This window comes from Hyla sarda, chromosome 9 (assembly GCF_029499605.1).
Source record: "Hyla sarda isolate aHylSar1 chromosome 9, aHylSar1.hap1, whole genome shotgun sequence".
NCBI lineage: Eukaryota > Metazoa > Chordata > Amphibia > Anura > Hylidae > Hyla > Hyla sarda.
The window spans coordinates 154,825,985-154,845,444 of record NC_079197.1 but is presented as its reverse complement, the minus strand read 5'-3'; the positions used below and the strand labels follow the sequence as shown (position 1 = coordinate 154,845,444).

At 44.5% G+C, this 19,460-nt stretch overlaps 1 protein-coding gene across 3 annotated transcripts in view; it reads right to left on the bottom strand.

Annotated features, from left to right (window-relative positions):
- LOC130291198 (fibronectin type-III domain-containing protein 3A-like) overlaps positions 1-16,353 on the bottom strand; it is a 121,940-nt gene extending 105,587 nt beyond the window's left edge. For 2 of the 3 annotated variants that reach the window (XM_056539724.1, XM_056539730.1), the window contains exon 1: positions 16,136-16,353. The gene's annotated coding sequence lies outside the window, so the exon portion shown is untranslated. Of the gene's footprint in view, positions 1-13,780; positions 13,813-16,135 lie in introns of those variants that run through there. The other variant, XM_056539726.1, reaches the window with a different exon arrangement.
- Between the last annotated feature and the right edge of the window lie 3,107 nt (positions 16,354-19,460).

Sequence of the window (19,460 nt, the reverse complement as noted above, 5' to 3'; positions counted from 1 at the left end):
GGGCGTGCACCTGAGATGAGGGGGGGGCGTGCACCTGAGATGAAGGGGGGGGGCGTGCACCTGAGATGAGGGGGGGGCGTGCACCTGAGATGAGGGGGGGGGACGTGTACCTGAGATGAGGGGGGGGGGCGTGCACCTGAGATGAGGGGGGGGGGGCGTGCACCTGAGATGAGGGGGGGGGGCGTGCACCTGAGATGAGGGGGTTGGGGGCGTGTACCTGAGATGAGGGGGGGCGTGCACCTGAGATGAAGGGGGGGGGCGTGCGCCTGAGATGAGGGGGGGGGGGCGTGCGCCTGGGATGAGGAGGGGGGGGGGCGTGCGCCTGAGATGAGGGGGGGGCGTGCACCTGAGATGAGGGGGGGGCGTGCACCTGAGATGAGGGGGGGGGCTGGCGTGCACCTGTGATGAGGGGGGAGTGTACCTGAGATGAGGGGGGCGTGCGCCTGAGATGAGGGGGGGCGTGCGCCTGAGATGAGGGGGGGGCGTGCGCCTGAGATGAGGGGGGGGCGTGCACCTGAGATGAGGGGGGGGCGGGCGTGCACCTGAGATGAGGGGGGGGCGGGCGTGCACCTGAGATGAGGGGGGGCGGGCGTGCACCTGAGATGAGGGCGGAGTGTACCTGAGATGAGGGGGGCGTGTACCTGAGATGAGGGGGGCGTGTACCTGAGATGAGGGGGGCGTGTACCTGAGATGAGGGGGGCGTGTACGTCCTCTCTCCCCCTGCTCTGTCTTCGCTCTGCCCTCTCCCCAGCTCTACCTTTGGAGAGTTGAGGGGAGGAGCAGGAGCAAGTTTGCACGGGGAGCAAGTTTGCACCTCACACCAAGTTCCTTTGGCAGTGGTCGTGACGTTACGGCCACACCCCTTCGTGACAGCACACCATGGCCCCTCCATTTATCTCTACTGCCATTTCTATGTCATGACCACTGCCGCAGGAACCTGTCGTTTGTTTAGAACGCCGGGTGCTGCAAAATGTTCAGAACGCAGGCACACCGGAGTACCCCTTTAAGCGATAGTAACTGAAATGACTGCAATGCCCTCAATGGTGACAGCTCAGGTCTGCACGGTCCTAGCACCGAAAGATTTTGGTGCCACGCAATCTCAGAGCGGTGATTCCAAAGTGTGACCCTTACAGTAACACCTTTTCAAAAGACCACCACTTTGAGAGGACCCCCTTCTCCAGACCGGAATTTGTGTGAAAAATTTTCAGTCCACCATACAGTATGCACATTTCTTTGAGAAGGCCCACCCCTATGAAAAAAAAAAAACAATGCACCATTTAATTCTATTTTGAGTGGTCTTTTAAAAGAGTTTTTACTGTATATTAATCCAAAAAGGCTGATAAATCCTAAATTATCATTTCAGAAAAATTCTGGATAGGGTTTCAATATAGCGGTGTGCATCCCAACCAGGGTGCCTTCAGACATTGCAAAACTACAACTCCCAGCATGCCCGGACAGCCGAAGGCTGTCCGGGCATGCTGGGAGTTGTACGTTTGCAACAGCTGGAGGCACGGTGCTTGGGAAACACTGTACTATATAGCAACCCTTAATGCACAATTTAATGGCAAAACCTATTCCGACAACAACACACTTTAAAAAACGCAATTAAAAAAAAAAAAAAAGACGCAACTCAAAGGCAACATCTGAATTTAACCTAAGACTGAGATATACAGGACGAACAATAAAAGTCCTGCACAGGTCCCTGAAGCAGTGATAATCCTTAGGTAAATTATAATAATTTATTTTTTTATTTTTTATTTTTTTTTTTTTTACCTACAACTTTGTTTAAAAAAAAAAAACAACTTTGCTGCAGCAAAGTTTTGAATGTGATGTATTAATATTTACGAAATAATATTTACATTGTTTCGTTGGCCAATAAGGAGTTAACATTCCTCCTATTGACTAGGGAGGGGCCCCCATCCATCCCCTCCAGCCATAGTTCAGCACAACCTCTCAGCGGGGTTTTCCCCAGTACACAAACCTGTTTAGTTGTTATATAAACCATCTCCTCCCCGCTTCCCAGGGGACGCGGACACGCGAGTATACAATCCGGCGGTGATATAAACAAGGGGTATTGCCCTTCGCCACCAATCACTTGCCAGCTTTCGTTCTTCCACCATAGGTTACAAAAGTCGCTTTTATACACAAGTTAAAGGGGTTATCCAGGAAAAAACTTTTTTTTTTTTTTATATATCAACTGGCTCCAGAACGTTAAACAGATTTGTAAATTACTTCTATTAAAAAAAATCTTAATCCTTTCAGTACTTATGAGCTTCTGAAGTTAAGGTTGTTCTTTTCTGTCTAAGTGCTCTCTGATGACACGTGTCTCGGGAAACACCCAGTTTAGAAGAGGTTTGCTATGGGGATTTGCTTCTAAACTGGGCGTTTCCCGAGACACGTGTCATCAGAGAGCACTTAGACAGAAAAGAACAACCTTAACTTCAGAAGCTCATAAGTACTGAAAGGATTAAGATTTTTTAATAGAAGTAATTTACAAATCTGTTTAACTTTCTGGAGCCAGTATATATATATATATATATATATATATATATATATATATATATATATATATATATATATATATATAAAGTTTTTTCCTGGATTACCCCTTTAAAATAGTCCTTATGTCACAGATGGTAAAAAAAAAAAGAGGCATTGGTGACCCAGGGGTGTGGAAATTTAATACAAAACTACTTGTCCACGGGACTAAAACGGAGCAAAATCTACTTGTCCTTCATGACGATCCACTTGTCCGGGCCAATTATTTATATATAAAATCGGTGAAGTGAAATTGAAATAGTAAAAGATAATTTAGCAAATTTGGTGGTTTTCTTTTCTACGCCATTTACCTTCTGGTTGAGCTGACATGTTAGTTTGGTACTTTAGGCCGCCTGATTACAGTAATTCCACATTTGTATAGTTTCCGTCATGTTTTACAAATTTTTAAAAAAAGTTCAGAACTTTTTTCAAATTTTTTTAAATTGCCATTTTTGACCCCTGTAGCTTGTTTTAAAAAAAATAATTTTGCGCATACCAGGCTGTATGAGGGATAATTTTTTCCAGGAGGCCGGAGGAAGCAGATTACCGCGAAACAAGCTTGTCGCCATCACCCCGTGCAGCTACGGCTGTGGCGGTTTATGTTCCTGTCCAGCCATGAAGCCAGCACCTTCTTAAATGAAGCAGTAAAGTACATGTTTTAATAGGCGAGTGCCATCAATATTTCCTTTTCACGTGTATACCGTAACATACTGAAGCAGCCCACTTTTATTTCAGCGGCCCGAACGGAGGTCACTCCATTCTGGCCACTTTCCACTAGTATATGCTAATTTTACGGGAAACGATAGGGTAGTCTATAGGGTAGAATATACTAGTGGAAAGCTAGTTCGGTCTACTGAAATGAATGGGGGCCCGCTGCAGTACATTACAGTATACGTCTCCATACCTTTTTTTTTGTCAGGGAGACGACGTATACCTATGTACTGCAGAACCGCAGTTTGAATGGGGCCTAAGCTGCGCTTTTTTAGTACTTGACAGTCGTTAGGGTGGTTTTTAGACTCATTTATACGGCACTTTATCATTAGTTTGATTTGCCGTTTCTGTGTCTGGATAAACAGCGCCTAGACCGCACACCGTTCAGATAAAACAATGAAAATAAGGTCAAGATCAGCATGTAGATGCGCACCAAAAACAAACGTGCGGCTAACCATAGAATCAACAGCACGGATGCTAAAGTGCACAGCAACTACATTTTTCCATTACTTACTATGGGAAGCTGACATGATGCACTTACAAACCGCATCGCAACCTAATCATGTGATTTTTCATAGAAAAAAAAACCTGAACTCTTCCTATGGTTGGACTGAGAACAGATGTATGTGACATTTGCTGCTCAGCGCTCACTCCAGTTCTGGTTCATGCAAGGACATTACAATTACATTACAGACCGTGGGGACTGAAATGCTGTACATAGATTTTGATGCAAATTTAAAAGGAGTATTCCAGGAAAAAAACGTATTTTTTTTTTATATCAACTTCCAATAATTATCAGCTGCTGAAGTTGAGTTGTTCTTTTCTGTCTGGCAACAGTGCTCTCTGCTGACATCTCTGCTTGTCTCGGGAACTGCACAGAGTAGATTTGCTATGGGGATTTGCTTCTACTCTGGACAGTTCCCGAGACAGGTTTCATCAGAGAGCACTTAGACAGAAGAGAACAACTCAACTTCAGCAGCTCATAAGTACTGAAAGGATTAAGATTTTTTTTTAATAGAAGTAATTTACAAATCTGTATAAGTCTCTAGAGCCAGTTGATATATAAAAAAAATTTTTTTTTTCCTGGATAACCCCTTTAACCCTTTGCTTTGCTTGCAGGGAAGAATAAAATACATTGTCTTGTCTTGTTTGGAAGATATATTGTCAAACAACTATTTTGTCAAAACTATTTAGAATATTGAGTTTTTGTCAACCTTCTGCCCCCACAAGACTTCTTTACGTGTGATAAGGAGATCCCGGGGTTTCTCCTGACCTCCTCTCCCCTGCAGAGAGATGATGTGATCTTCATGACGTTACTTCATGCACTTTTGGAGATATTTGAGATTCAGGAGACCAAACCCACAAGAAACCATTAAAGGGGTACTCCGCCTCTAGACATCTTATCCCCTATCCAAAGGATAGGGGATAAGATGTTAGATCGCCAGGGTCCCGCTGCTGGGGACCCCGGGGATCGCTGCTGCAGCACCGCTCCATCATTACTGCAGAGAGTGAACTCGCTCTGTGCAGTAATGATGGAGCGGTGCCGCAGCGGCGATCCCCGGGGTCCCCAGCAGCGGGACCGCGGCGATGTAACATCTTAATCTCCTATCCTTTGGATAGGGGATAAGATGCCAGGGGCAGAGTACCCCTTTAAGGTCTCTAAATATTCACAATTTACAAAACCAAATCCACAGGAAACCTCCAAGAACCTCTAAAACATATACAAGTGAGGAGACCAGAACCTTAAAAAGGCGTAATCCAGGGAAATTTTTTTATATATCAATTGGCTCCAGAAAGTTAAACAGATTTGTCAATTACTTCTATGAAAAAATCTTAATCCTTTTAGTACTTATGAGCTGCTGAAGTGGAGTTGTTCTTTTCTGTCTAAGTGCTCTCTGATGACACCTGTCCCGGGAACTGTCCAGAGTAGGAGCAAATCCCCATAGCAAACCTCTTCTACTCTGTGCAGTTCCCGAGACAAGCAGAGATGTCAGCAGAGAACACTGTTGCCAGACAGAAAAAAACAACTCAACCTCAGACACTGATAAGTAATAGAAGGATTAAGATTTTTTTAATTGAAGTAATTTACAAATCTGTTTAACTTTCTGGAGCCAGTTGATAAAAATAAAAATAACAATAAAAAAGTTTTTTCCTGGAATACCCCTTTAAGAACCCTTCAAGACCACTAAATATGCACAATTTAGGAGAACAGATCCACAAGAAGCATTCAATGCCTCTAAATATTTGCAATTCAGGAGACCAGATCTACAAGAAATATAAACAATTCTAAAAGCTCTTTAAAGGGGTACTACACCCCTAGACATCTTATACCCTATACAAAGGATAGGGGATAAGATGTCTGATCGCTGGGGACCCCCGCAATATAGCACACAGCACCCACCTGTTACTGCTCCGGAAGCGCTGGAGGGTCAGGCTCTCTACCACGGGAACGGAATCTCGCGACGTCACGACTCCGCCCCCGTGTGACGTCACGCCCCACCCCCTCAATGCAAGTCTATGGGAGGGGGCGTGACACGATCTTCCGTTCCCGTGGTCGGGAGCTAGACCCTCCAACGCTTCCGGAGCAGTAACAGGTGGGTGCTGCGTGCTATATTGTGGGGGGGTCCCCAGCGGCGGGACCCCCGCGATCAGACATCTTATTCCCTATCCTTTGGATAGGGGATAAGATGTCTAGTGGTGGAGTACCACTTTAAGAGTCCCGCTATTCTAAGATTTTGGGAGGTGGAAGTTCAGTCTTGGTCAAAACCCAGATTGGCAGGTATTTCCTACAGATACACTTTAATGAAAAACTAGCTACTCATCCTGCCCGAACTTAAGAATCATTATTCCCCAGTCATCTTAAGAACCACTTTGCATTGCGGAGCGGCGAGCTAATCACTGAACATCGCAACGACAGGTAAAGGAGATCTGATATCTACAAGAGAACAAGGAAATCTCTGTTCTTCTATGGGAAAGAGAGAGTATCTATATGAGCGAAAATAAAGAGAACCCGGCAAAGTATTAGCTTACTCATTTTTTGAAAAGACTATTTATAGGCAAGGAGAAGGTCTGCCAGGAAACCCTTCGAGATCTTCATTATTCATTGCCAAGGTATTGCCTGAATAGAGCCTAGGCCAAGAGAACCCATGCGGGCGGGTGAGGGGTGGGCGAGCTTGTTACAACAGTACACGAGCAGGTACACCAAGGTGTTGTACTTGTGACAGCTTGTTCTGTGAAATAATATGGAAAGAAAGACAAGGTGGAAAAAAAATAAAATAATGTTTGCTCGTCTAAGCAACAGGCGGCCGGCATAGCCGGCAGCGCACATTCGCTCCATACAATTTTATAGAAGGAAGGATCGGGATTCATTGTTATGGAATTCAACCCAGACGCCCTGGGACGGCTTAGAGAATGGAGAACTTGAGGCTGAATCATATGGAAGGGAAGGAGCCGATGCCAACGACACAGCTGTTCTACTGAAACTGTCCATACTTGCCAAAAAATGAGAACATATCATAGGTGGGAACAGCTGGAGAGCAAGGCATCCATTTCTGGAGAACAGCACGACACGACAGGCCTTAAAGGGGTACTCCGGTGGAAAACTATTTATTTTCAATCAACTGGTGCCAGAAAGGTATACAGATTTGTCAATTACTTCTATAAAAAAAAAATCTTAAAGGGGTATTCCATGAAAAAACTTTTTTTTCCTTATATATATATCAACTGGCTCCAGAAAGTTAAACAGATTTGTAAATTACTTCTATTAAAAAAATCTTAATCCTTTCAATAATTATCAACTGCTGAAGTCGAGTTGTTGTTTTCTGTCTGGCAACAGTGTGCAGTTCCCGAGACAAGCAGAGATGTCAGCAGAGAGCAGAGTAGAAGAGGTTTGCTATGGGGATTTGCTTCTAAACTGGGCGGTTCCCGAGACAGGTGTCATCAGAGAGCACTTAGACAGAAAAAAAAACAGCTCAACTTCAGCAGCTCATAAGTACTGAAAGGATTAAGATTTTTTAATAGAAGTAATTTACAAATAGGTTTAACTTTCTGGAGCCAGTTGATATATATAAAAAAAATATTTTTTTTCCTGGATAACCCCTTTAATCCTTCCAGTACTTATCAGCTGCTGTTTACTACAGAGAAAGTTACTTTCTTTTTTAATTTCTTTTCTGTCTGTCCACAGTGCTCTCCACCTCTGTCCATGTCAGGAATTGTCCCGAGCAGGAACAAAAACACCATAGCAAACCTCTCCTGCTCTGGACAGTTCCTGACCTGGACAGAGGTGTCAGCAGAGAGCACTGTGAACAGATTAGAAAAGAACTTTCTCTGTAGGATACAGCAGCTGATAAGTACTGAAAGGATTACATTTTTTTTATAGAAGTAATTTACAAATCTGTATAACGTTCTGGCACCAGTTTATTTAAAATGAATTGTTTTCCTTTAAAGGGGTTATCCCTGGCTCCAGAAAGTTAAACAGATTTGTAAATTACTTCTATAAAAAAATCTTAATCCTTTCAGTACTTATGAGCTTCTGAAGTTAAGGTTGTTCTTTTCTGTCTAAGTGCTCTCTGATGACATGTGTTTCGGGAACTGCACGTGTCATCAGAGAGCACTTAGACGGAAAAGAACAACCTTAACTTCAGAAGCTCATAAGTACTGAAAGGATTAAGATTTTTTTTATAGAAGTGATTTACAAATCTGTTTAACTTACTGGAGCCAGTGGATATATAAAAAAAAGTTTTTTTCCTGGATAACCCCTTTAAAGGAAACGTCCACATTTATAGGATTGTTCCTCAGCGTTTACCTTCCTGCCTGATCTGACATTGAGAGATGTAACAGCACGCTTGGCGGTAAAAGCGCTGGGGCAACCGGTAAGTATCGAGCTCATGCCTATCAATCACAATAGGAATCATGCATGATGGGAATCTGGCATGACATGAAATGCACCTACTCGGCTGTAGAGCTGCTGAGACAAACTATAGGGAGCGTGAGGTAGCAGTCGTACCCAGGCCCAATGCCTGAAGGGCCCCATTGCCACGAAAGACTACATCAGTGTTTCCCAACCAGGGTGCCTCCAGCTGTTGCAAAACTACAACTCCCAGTATGCCCGGACAGCCTTTGGCTGTCCGGGCATGCTGGAAGTTGTAGTTTTGCAACAGCTGGAGGCACCCTGGTTGGGAAACACTGGTATATACAAAGAACATGGTGTGGGTCCTGTTATAAACTTTGCACTGGGGCTCAGGCCTCTGCTGCCAAGCATGCGGTTATGTCTGTCAGATCAGGCAAAGTATCAGCAGAGATACACTTAGGCTATGAATTTATTTCTTTATTTCCGTGTATTTATTTGGAAGGGCTGAAAAAAATGCTGGGAAAAAACAAAAAACGCAATGTGGGTGAAACAATGGTTCTTTTCTTTTTTTTTTTTGTAGCATTTTTTCAGGTTAAAAAAAACCACCATAAGTTGTGTGAAAACTAAGCCTTGGTGCACGTTCACACAGGCGGGTTTCCTGCGAGCTTCCCGCTGCGGGTTTCAGTTTCTGCAGTGGAATCTCCATAGCTGAAAATCTGCACAGTACACAGATTACACTGACCTCAATGGGGTATGCTGCGGATTGTCCGTTGCGGTAATTCTGCCGTGGAAAACTTGTGGATAATCCGTCTGTGAGAACATCTAAGGCCCCTTTCACACTACAGGTATCATCCTGCTTTTTTTTTACCGCTGTTATTTTACAATAACGGATGAAATAACTGTTAATAACGGATGATAACTGATGACCATCATCCGTTATTTTGAATGTGTTTTTTCTTTAAAAAACCTGATATTGTTCATCCGTTATCCTCCATTATTACCAGTTTCATCCGTTGTTATTTTTTTTTTTTTTTATATCAGGTTTCTAACCCTTTTTTTGTAAAGCTGTACTGAGCGTGCTCAGTACAAAAAACTGACAATAACTGATGATAACGGGTGTTTTATTTTTTATTTTTTAACATTCGGTTCCCATAGACTTTTTGCCATAAATGGGATTTTTTGACATCCGTTTTCAGGACTTTTTGCCGGGAGTAATAACGGATGTTTTTCACAGGATGATACCTTAGTGTGCATTCACACTACAGAATTCCCACCCAGAGGAATTTTGGTAAGATATTCCGAGTGCAGCAGCTGCCACCGATATCAGCGCTAAGACGGAACGTAAAGTCACGTTTGATTTACCAACATATGGACATTTTTTTTTTACTTGGCTAAAAGCCCTTCTTCTAGGTTCATACTGCAGAATTTCCCAGTGGAATTTCAATGTTGAATTCTACTTGGAAATTCCGGCGCAGCAGAATCTTATTGCTGGCAATGGGATTCCGCTGCACAGTGCACGCTACGGATTTTCGGCAGTGGAACTTGCTCATCTTAAGGCAGAATCTGCGCCGCAGACATTCCAGTCTATTAGAACGGCAATGTCCGCGCAATCCCACCACCGACCGATTCAGTCAGCGCGGGCTGCACTCGGAATCTCCAGCAGAAAATGTGCGAACCTAGCCTTAGAATCCCTTCACAGTAAACATCCCGTCTGCAGATGGCACCGCTAAAAGTCCTTCAGCACTAGGACCGCATGGACCCGTATTGTCCTCTTTGATGTGATACAGTCCATGGCTAAATTCTGCCGAAAGAATGAACATGTTCATTCTTTCGGCAGTTCCGAAACCCGCTGCAGAAATTCCGCAGTGTGAACAGATTAATGGAAATCCCGCTTACAAAAATGTCCGATTCATGTAGTGGAATTTCCAAGAACAATTTTGTAGCGTGAAGAGAAACACACCGGTGAAAAACTTTATTTATTTATTTTTTTTTTTTTTTAAATCAACTGGTGCTAGAAACTTAAACAGATTTGTAAATTACTTCTATTAAAAAATCTTAATCCTTCCTGTACTTATTAGCTGCTGAATACTTCTTTTTGAAACACAGAACTGTCTGCTGACATCATGAGCACAGTGCTCTCTGCTGACATCTCTGTCCATTTTAGGAACAGTCCATAACAGCATATGTTTGCTATGGGGATTTCCTTTTACTCTGGACAGTTCCTAAAATGGACAGAGATGTCAGCAGAGAGCACTGTGCTCATGACGTCAGCAGAGAGCTCTGTGTTTCAAACAGAATTTCCACTGTAGTATTCAGCAGCTAATAAGTACAGGAAGGATTAAGATTTTTTTAATAGAAGTAATTTACAAATCTGTTTAACTTTCTGGCACCAAAAAAAAAAAAAGTTTTCCACGGGAGTACCCCTTTAAAATTGATGTCCTCTTTCTTTGGCAGGGCATGCTAGGAGTTGTGGTTTCATCACATCAGAAGACAGATTAGACCCCATATAGCGTTTCAGACAGGTGGGGAGATTTATCAAAACCTGTGCAGAGGAAAAAGGTGCCCAGTTGCCCATAGCAACCAATCAGATCACTACTTTCATTTTTAAAAAGGCCTGTGAAAAATGAAAGTAGCGATCTGATTGGTTGCTATGGGCAACTGGGCAAGTTTTCCCTCTGCACAGGTAAAGCATTTTTCAAAATGGCGGAATGTTTGCAAAAGGCCAATAGCGTATTATAAAGCACATAAAAAAGTTTAAAAAAAACCTTCATAAAATATTCTATAGATGAATAGAGATGAGCGAACTTACAGTAAATTCGATTCGTCACGAACTTCTCGGCTCGGCAGTTGATGACTTTTCCTGCATAAATTAGTTCAGCTTTCAGGTGCTCCGGTGGGCTGGAAAAGGTGGATACAGTCCTAGGAGACTCTTTCCTAGGACTGTATCCATCTTTTCCAGCCCACCGGAGCACCTGAAAGCTGAACTAATTTATGCAGGATAAGTCATCAACTGCCGAGCCGAGAAGTTCGTGACGAATCGAATTTACTTTAAGTTCGCTCATCTCTACTGATGAACTGTTTCTCTCATTTTTCCTATGAATTGCGCTGCCCGCGTCAGGCAGACTCATGTGACCGATAAAAGTCTATATTTGGATAAACTGTTGAGTCAGGCATTTCCTCTTGTTGTCATTACGAGCATTCTGAGAAGGACACTCATTTCCAGATACGTGTCAATAAGGAAATGACAGCAATAATAAATGTGCAATACGGTGCAGAGCGTCGTGCTATGGGAAGGAATATACTTAAAAAATAAAATAAAAATTAAATTAAAAATAAAATATGAAAAATATTAATAAAAAAAAAAAAGCACTTCAGGAAATGGCGGCTAGACTCACCCCACGTCATTATATACAGCTACAATCCAGATATACGGCACTGATAGACTGTAAGCTCCTGTGAACAGATCCAGGTACAATGTGGAGTAACACACTGGCTGCACTGTATTCAACCGGCAGTGCGCGCCATGAACACGGGCGCATGGTATACTAAAGTTACACACCGCCATACAGTTTGGCGGCATGCCAGTGTTCATAAACATGCCCCATTGTATTCCTATCCGAATTCAGGTAACACAGTGGCGGCACAGTACTTAAATGCCAACTCCCTAATACGGTGCGTCTCAACCAGGGTGCCTCCAGTCGGTGCAAAACTACAACTCCCAGCATGCCCGGACAGCCGAAGGCTGTCCGGGCATGCTGGGAGTTGTAGTTTTGCAACCGCTGGGGCCACACTGGATGGAAAACACTAATATGTTTGAGATCACACAATAGTAACCCTGTGTAATGGCGCCCTAAGACTATAAGCCCGTAGTATATTGGGCCATTTTTTAAAATGTAAGGCTATGTTCACACGTCGATACAGAGGACACACTGTGGTCCAGATAAAATTTGGTAGTGTGAACGGTGCAGCAGAATCCCATTCAAAACAATGGAAGGCTGCTGTATAGTATTTTCCAGGCGGAATCCGGCTCGGAAAATACATACAGCGATGTGAATGGGCCCCTTTATTGTCATGTGTCAAGATACGGTAATAACTGCTTCCGATAGTTCATCAGCTTGGTGGAGAATGCGGCGCGGTTATTATCACTGCAATGAATGACTTTATCACCAGACTCGGCAAAAGTTTACACAGCACCGGGTCCCAATCCTAAAACCGTGAGTTCTAGCGCGGCATTGCCTGGCCGGCCGCCTCGTTCGCCACGCTCCATTATAGTCTATGGAAAATGGATCGACTGACAGCCAAAGGGCGAAGGCTGCGCCACGTCGCTCTTCACCAGGTTATAACTAGCGATCGGGTATCAGAACCGAGACAGAACCGTGTCAGATTTGTGGCCGCGTCTGGTGATAAAGGGGGAGATTCATCAAGACCTGTGCAGAGGAAATGGTGACCGGTTGCCCATAGCAACCAATCAGATGGCTTCTTTTAGGTTTCAGAGGCCCTTTTAAAAAAATGAAAGAAGCCATCTGATTGGTTGCTATGGGCAACTGGTTTACAAAAACAATGTCCTTTTTTTCTTTTGCACTTTATTCGGCCTGTTTTTGTCCCCCCAAAAAATGCCTGAATAAAACGACGAACGAGAATGTTAAAAAAAACTATAATAAATAACTTTAAAAAAAAAGCTCGCAAAGTGGACAAAACGGCCGAGATTTTCACTTTTGAAGGCCTGAAACTGCAAACCAAAAAACTGTGCGGGCACGTAGCCCTACAATGCGCCAGCAAAACTGGTGCAGTTGCCCATAGCAACCAATCAGATCGCTTCTTTCCTTTCCAGAGGCCTGTTTAAAATGAAAGAAGCGAACTGATTGGTTGCTATGGGCAACTGGTCGACTTTTCATCTGCACAGGTTTTGAGAAATCTCCCCGCCCCATAACACTACCTGACCAAAGTATGTCCTCCACATCTTTCACCAGAACGGTCCGTAACCAGTGTGCCTACAGCTGTTGCAAAACTACAACTCCCAGCTTGCCCGGACAGCCTCCGGCTGTCCGGGCATGCTGGGAGTTGTAGTTTTGCAACAGCTGTAGGCTTCATGGTTAGGAAACACCCAAATGGAGAAGATGCATGGGACTGTCCGGCAACCAAAAGCCATACAAAGACACTAGCACCTTACAACAGCAGATGTAGCAGCGGTGAGCTGTAGACGCTTTGAATGGAACACTCATGACTATGACCGCACAGCCGCTCTGTGATGTATGAACAAACCCTGTGCCGCGCTTTCATCACTTACAATTATTATCAATTATCATCATTGGGATCTAAGGGGATAGTGACTTCATACAAAAGATCACTAGTGGCCTATGGCGGCGGGTTCACAACCCTGGGACTGGTGACATCATATATGGCCCATATGTCCTAAACATTTAGACTGGAAAAAAATGGTGAAATAAAAACAAAATAATAATAAATAATGATAATTAAAAAAATATCTATATCAAATTTTATATATATATATATATATATATATATATATATAAAATAAATAAATGAATACAATTAAAAAACTATTATTATAATAATTATTTAATTTGAGCCTTATAACAGATCTTTCATTCAGGAATACCACCAAGTTACCATCAGGAAAAAGCTTCAATAATAGAGCATACTGAGTGAATGATTACAAACCTGTGGCTCTCCAGCTACTGTAAGGCTGACAGGGCATGCTGGGAGTTGTAGTTTTACAACAGTAAGGGCCACAGGTTGGGGAACACTGCTGTTAGTTGTTTGTTCTTTTTCTTTCAGTTGGGAACTAATGTGTGTGTATATATATATATATATATATATATATATATATATATATATATATATCACACTCACACAAACACAAGTCAAGACAGCCGCAATAACCGCCAAATGAAGAAGACCACGCAGGCTGCCGGAGCATGCTGGGAGTTGTAGTTTTACTATAGTCGGAGCGCCACAGGTTGGCGAACACTGCTGTTAGTTGTTTGTTCTTTTTCTTTCAGTTGGGGGACCATATATATATATATATATATATATACACACACACACACACACACACACACACACACACACACACACACACACACAGTATATACACACATAAACCCAAGTCCAGACAGCCGCAATAACCGCCAAATGAAAAGGACCACACAGGCTGCCGGAGCATGCTGGGAGTTGTAGTTTTGCAACAGCTGAAAAGCCCCGGGATGGAGATTACTGCTGTGAGTTATTTGTCCTTAGTTGCAATTGATGGGGACTATAACTCACAGCAGTGATCTCCAGATTGATCCACTGACAATACCAAAGAATAGTGGGAGTCAAGGATTCCCAATCTGTGGCTGTCCAGCTGTTGAAAAACTACAACTCCCATCATAACCTGACAAACTCCTTAACTGTTGCAAAGCTACAACTCTCAGCATGTCAGAGGCTACAAAGGGATGCTAGGAGTTGTAGTTCAGCAACAGCTGGGGAGCTCCTGTCAGGTCATGATGAGAGTTGTAGTTTAGCAAGAGCTGGAGAGCCCCAGGATGCAGAGCTCTGAGTTTTGTTCACTTTCCTACTGATAGGATCTACAACTTGTAGTTTGGCAACAGCTGGAGAGCCACAACTCCCAGCATGCCCTGACAGCTGTGCTAACCACCAGATCACCATCAGAAAACAGAGACAAATCTTGCTCAACTGACAATACCAAAGGATACTGGGGGTCCATTATTCCCAACCTAGGCTCTCCAGCTATTAGACTACAACTCCCAGCATGCCCTGACAGCCACACTAACCACCAAATCTCCATTAAAGGAAGAAGAAGCCAAAGATTTATCTACTAACAATACCAGAGCATACTGTGAGTCAGTGATCCCTAATCTAGGCTCTTGTTAGACTACAACTCCCAGCATGTCCTGGCAGACTCTCTAACCCAGTGTTTCCCAACCAGGGTGCTTCCAGTGGTTGTCAAAACTACAACTCCCAGCATGCCCTGTCATCTGCCGCAGTCTGTCCGGCCATGCTGGGAGTTGTAGTTTTGCAACAGCTGGAGACACCCAACACTGCTGTCACTTCAAGACCACAAGATCCACTTGGAATAAAAAAAATTAGACTTTTGTTACTTTCCCAAACTTTTTTCCGCAACTGTTTACAAATAAAACAACAATAACAACAATGTATCCATCCAGATGGGATTAAGACATCAAACCTGAACAGCCCATAATCCCACCACTCTGCCCCCCAAACCCCCCTGGTGCAGACACTAGAGCCCGCCCGCAACAAGTAACTGTCCATAGGGGTGACGTCAACCAAAAAGTCAATAGCCCTTTGTTATGACTTGGACTAAAAGAAGAAGGAAAGAAGGGGGGGTGGGGGTAAGACTGCGCTGCCTGAATGGGTAAAAGGACAGAAAATAGTTATAAAATAAAGAAGCCCCAAAGTAACATGAAAGATTCCCAAAACTAAGAGGGGAAAAAAGGAGGAGGAGGAGGAGGTGGAGGAGGAATGGAGGGGGGGGGGGGGGGGGGGAGTAAAGAAAAAAGTGAGCAGGGAGGGCAGGAACCTCTCTCCATCTGCAGTCACTGAAGCCTACGTGGCATTTCTAAGAGGGAGGGGGCACAGACTGTGAGGGCACGGAGGGGGCACAGGGGGGGCAAATCCCAGAGTCTGCACTGAGCCTTAACCCAGTGCATGCCCTGTTAACCCCTTAAGCACTGACACATCAATGTAAAGTGCCCTCCTCCTCCCCCCCCCCTTCCCTAAACGAAATGTAATGCAAACAATCCCAGCATGGCATGATAGGCACTGATGCCCCAGTTGGGCGGGTGAGGGTTAATATCGCTGCCACCTTAGATAGGTGAAGACGGGTAGGTAAAGGTGGTGGGGTGCACATAGCACTGCAGCTGCTTTGCACCGACCCTGTTGTGGTTTACCCCCAGGCATGTGCTGCTGATGCCCCGGGATGGGGTAGGATGCAGCTGGGGTGGGTGCCGGGTGATGCCCGGAGGAGGTGGGTACCCAGGGTTGTGCCCTTACCTGTGTGCAGTGAGTAGGGGGTGAGAGCCGATCGCCCCGGTGTCCGGTTGTCTTCCGTCGCTCCGTGCGGTGTGTGTCCCCCGGGGGCCGCTGCAATCTCAGTGCGCAGCTCCTCCACTGCCGGGCTGCAGCGCCATGCTGGAATGTGGGGAGTGCGCAGGCGCAGTGAGGGGGCCGGGCACGGGCAGCCCAGACAGGACCTGCCCACTGCACTGGCAGAGACATTACACTACATCCCCCTCCTCTGTGCATGAAGTTCCATGGCGAGGTAAATCCAGCTGACCCCCTCCTCCTCCCCTGTGCAAATAGTTTCACTGCATGGGAAACCCACACACAGCCCCCTCATTGTGCACATACTGCTGGGGCCTGCAGCCACAGGATAGCCCTTCAGGGGGCACCACTCTAGACATACCATCCTGCACTTGGAAAGGGGGGTGTTTTCCAACCTGCAGCTCTCCAGCTGTTGTAACACTATAACTCCCAGCATGCCCTGACAGCCAATGTAACCTAACCCAACGGTCATCAAACTGTGGACACCACAGCCTAACCGTGGACCTCTGGATGTTGCAGAACTACAACTCCCAGCATTCTTGGTCAGCTTAACCTAATGGTCGTCACACTATGGACACCGCAGCCTTATTCAATAGTCTCCAAATGGTGGAAAACATTGCCTAAGCTAGTGTTTCACAACCGGTGTGCCTCCAGCTGTTGCAAAACTACAACCCCCAGCATGCAAGGACAGCCAAAGGCTGTCCTTGCATGCTTGGAGTTGTAGTTTTGCAACAACTGGAGGTGCACTGGTTGGGAAACACTGGCCTAAGCCAAAGGTCTTAAAACTGTGAACCTCCTTGCATGCTGGGAGTTGTAGTTTTGCAACAGCTGGAGGCACACTGGTTGGGAAACCCTGGCCTAACCCAAAGGTCTTCAAACTGTGAACCTCCAAATGTTGCAAAACTACAACTCCCAGCATTCTTAGACAGCCTAATCCAATGGTCTTCAAACTGCAGACACCACAGGCTAACCCAATGGTCTCCAACTGTTGCAAGACTACAACTCCCAGCATTCTTAGACAGCCCAACCCAATGGTTTCCAAACTGTAGACACCGCAGCCTAACCTGTGGACCTCCAGATGTTGCAAAACTACAATTCCCAGCATTCTTGAACAGCCTAACCAAACTGGACCTCCAGATGTTGCACAACTACAACTCCTAGCATGTCCAGACAGCAAATAGCTCCACAGCCTAATCCAATGGTCCCCAGACTGTGGACCTACAGATGTTGCCAAACTACAACTCCCAGCATTCTTGGAAAGCCTAATCCAATGGTCTTCAAACTGTGGACCTCCAGATGTTGCACAACTATAACTCCTAGTATGTCCAGACAGCAAATAGCTCTCCAGCCTAACCCAATGGTCTCGAGACTGTGAACCTCCAAATGTGGCAAAACTACAACTCCCAGCATTCTTGAACAGCCTAATCCAATGGTCTTCAAACTGTGGACCACCGGCTGTTGCAAAACTACAATTACAAGCATGCAGGTAGTTGTAGTTTTGCAACAGCTGGTGGTCCACAGTTTGGAGACCACTGCCCTAACCTGTGGCTTTCCAGCTGTTGTATAATAACATGCTGGGAGTTGTAGTTGTGCACCTGTTTGGAGAACACTGCTGTGAGTTATTTGGTCTTTTTTCAACTGATGGGGGCTACAGCTCTACAGTGTTCTTTAACTTGTGTCTCTTTAGCTGTTCCTAAACTACAACTCCCAGCATGCCCTGACCGTTGCACTAAATGCCAAATACCCATCGGGAGTAGGAGCCAAAGCTTGATCTACTGACAATAGCTGAGCACACAGGATGTCAGTGATCTCCTAACCTGCGTCTCTTCAGCTGTGCATGATGGGAGTTGTAGTCTCAGGTTGGGGAACGCTGGTTTAACACTCTTTCCATTTGGAACACATGTCCCAGCACTTATGTGAGATCAGGAGAGACAGTGGCCATTGCTGGCCTGATAAAAAAAAGATCTGTTTGCTCCCAACATGCTTTGTCCTGCCCTATTTAAAGGGGTTATCCAGGAAAAAACGTTTTTTTTTATATATATATATATATATATATATATATATCAACTGGCTTCAGAAAGTTAAACAGATTTGTAAATTACTTCTAAAAAAAAATCTTAATCCTTTCAGTACTTATGAGCTGCTGAAGTTGAGTTGTTCTTTTCTGTCTAAGTGCTCTCTGATGACACCTGTCTCGGGAACCGCCCAGTTAATAAGCAAATCCCCATAGCAAACCACTTCTACTCTGTGCAGTTCCAGACAAGCAGAGATGTCAGCTGTTTCCAGACAGAAAACAACAACTCAACTTCAGCAGCTGATAATTATTGAAAGGATTAATATTTTTTTTAATAGAAGTAATTTACAAATCTCTATAACTTTCTGGAGCCAGTTGATATAAGAAAAAAAGTTTTTTCCTGGAATACCCTTTAATCAATAATTTTCAATAATAGTTCCCCGATGCCCATATATTTATAATTAGGCACCAAGGAGACCCATTTTTTCCTTCACTAGGGATCAGGGGCGTTGCTATGGGGGGGGGGGCTAAAAGGGCTGTAGCCCCAGGTCTCAGGCCCATAGCCCCGGTTTCTGGCTACCGCCGTTTTTATTTTTATTGCCACTGCTGCTTTAAGAGGGCGTGGTTAGGGGGCGTTGCTGGGCTATGGGCTCTAGCCCTGGGTCTTTTGGAGACCTAGCAATGCCCCTGCTAGGGATTCTGCTAAATAATGTCTGAATCTGGTCATACATATTAATAGCTCATGCTCTCAACAGATATCTCCCTATACCAGTGATTCCCAACCAGGGTGCCTCCAGCTGCTGCAAACCTACAACTCCCAGCATGCCCGGACAGCCTTTGGCTGTCCGGGCATGCTGGGAGTTGTAGTTTTGCAACAGCTAGAGGCACCCTGGTTGGGAAACACTGTCCTATACACATGTACACTTGACTTAGCTGAGCGCGCATTTGTTTTTAACTAAACAAGACAAAATCTCCCCCCTTAAAGGGGTATTCCAGGCCAAAACTTTTTTTTATATATCAACTGGCTCCGGAAAGTTAAACAGATTTGTAAATGACTTCTATTAAAAAAATCTTAATCCTTCCAATAGTTATTATCTTCTGAAGTTGAGTTGTTGTTTTCTGTCTAACTGCTCAATGATGATGTCACGTCTCGGGAGCTGTGCAGTTCCTATGGGGATATTCTCCCATCATGCACAGCTCCCGGGACGTGACATCATCATTGAGCAGTTAGACAGAAAACTTCGGAAGCTAATAACTATT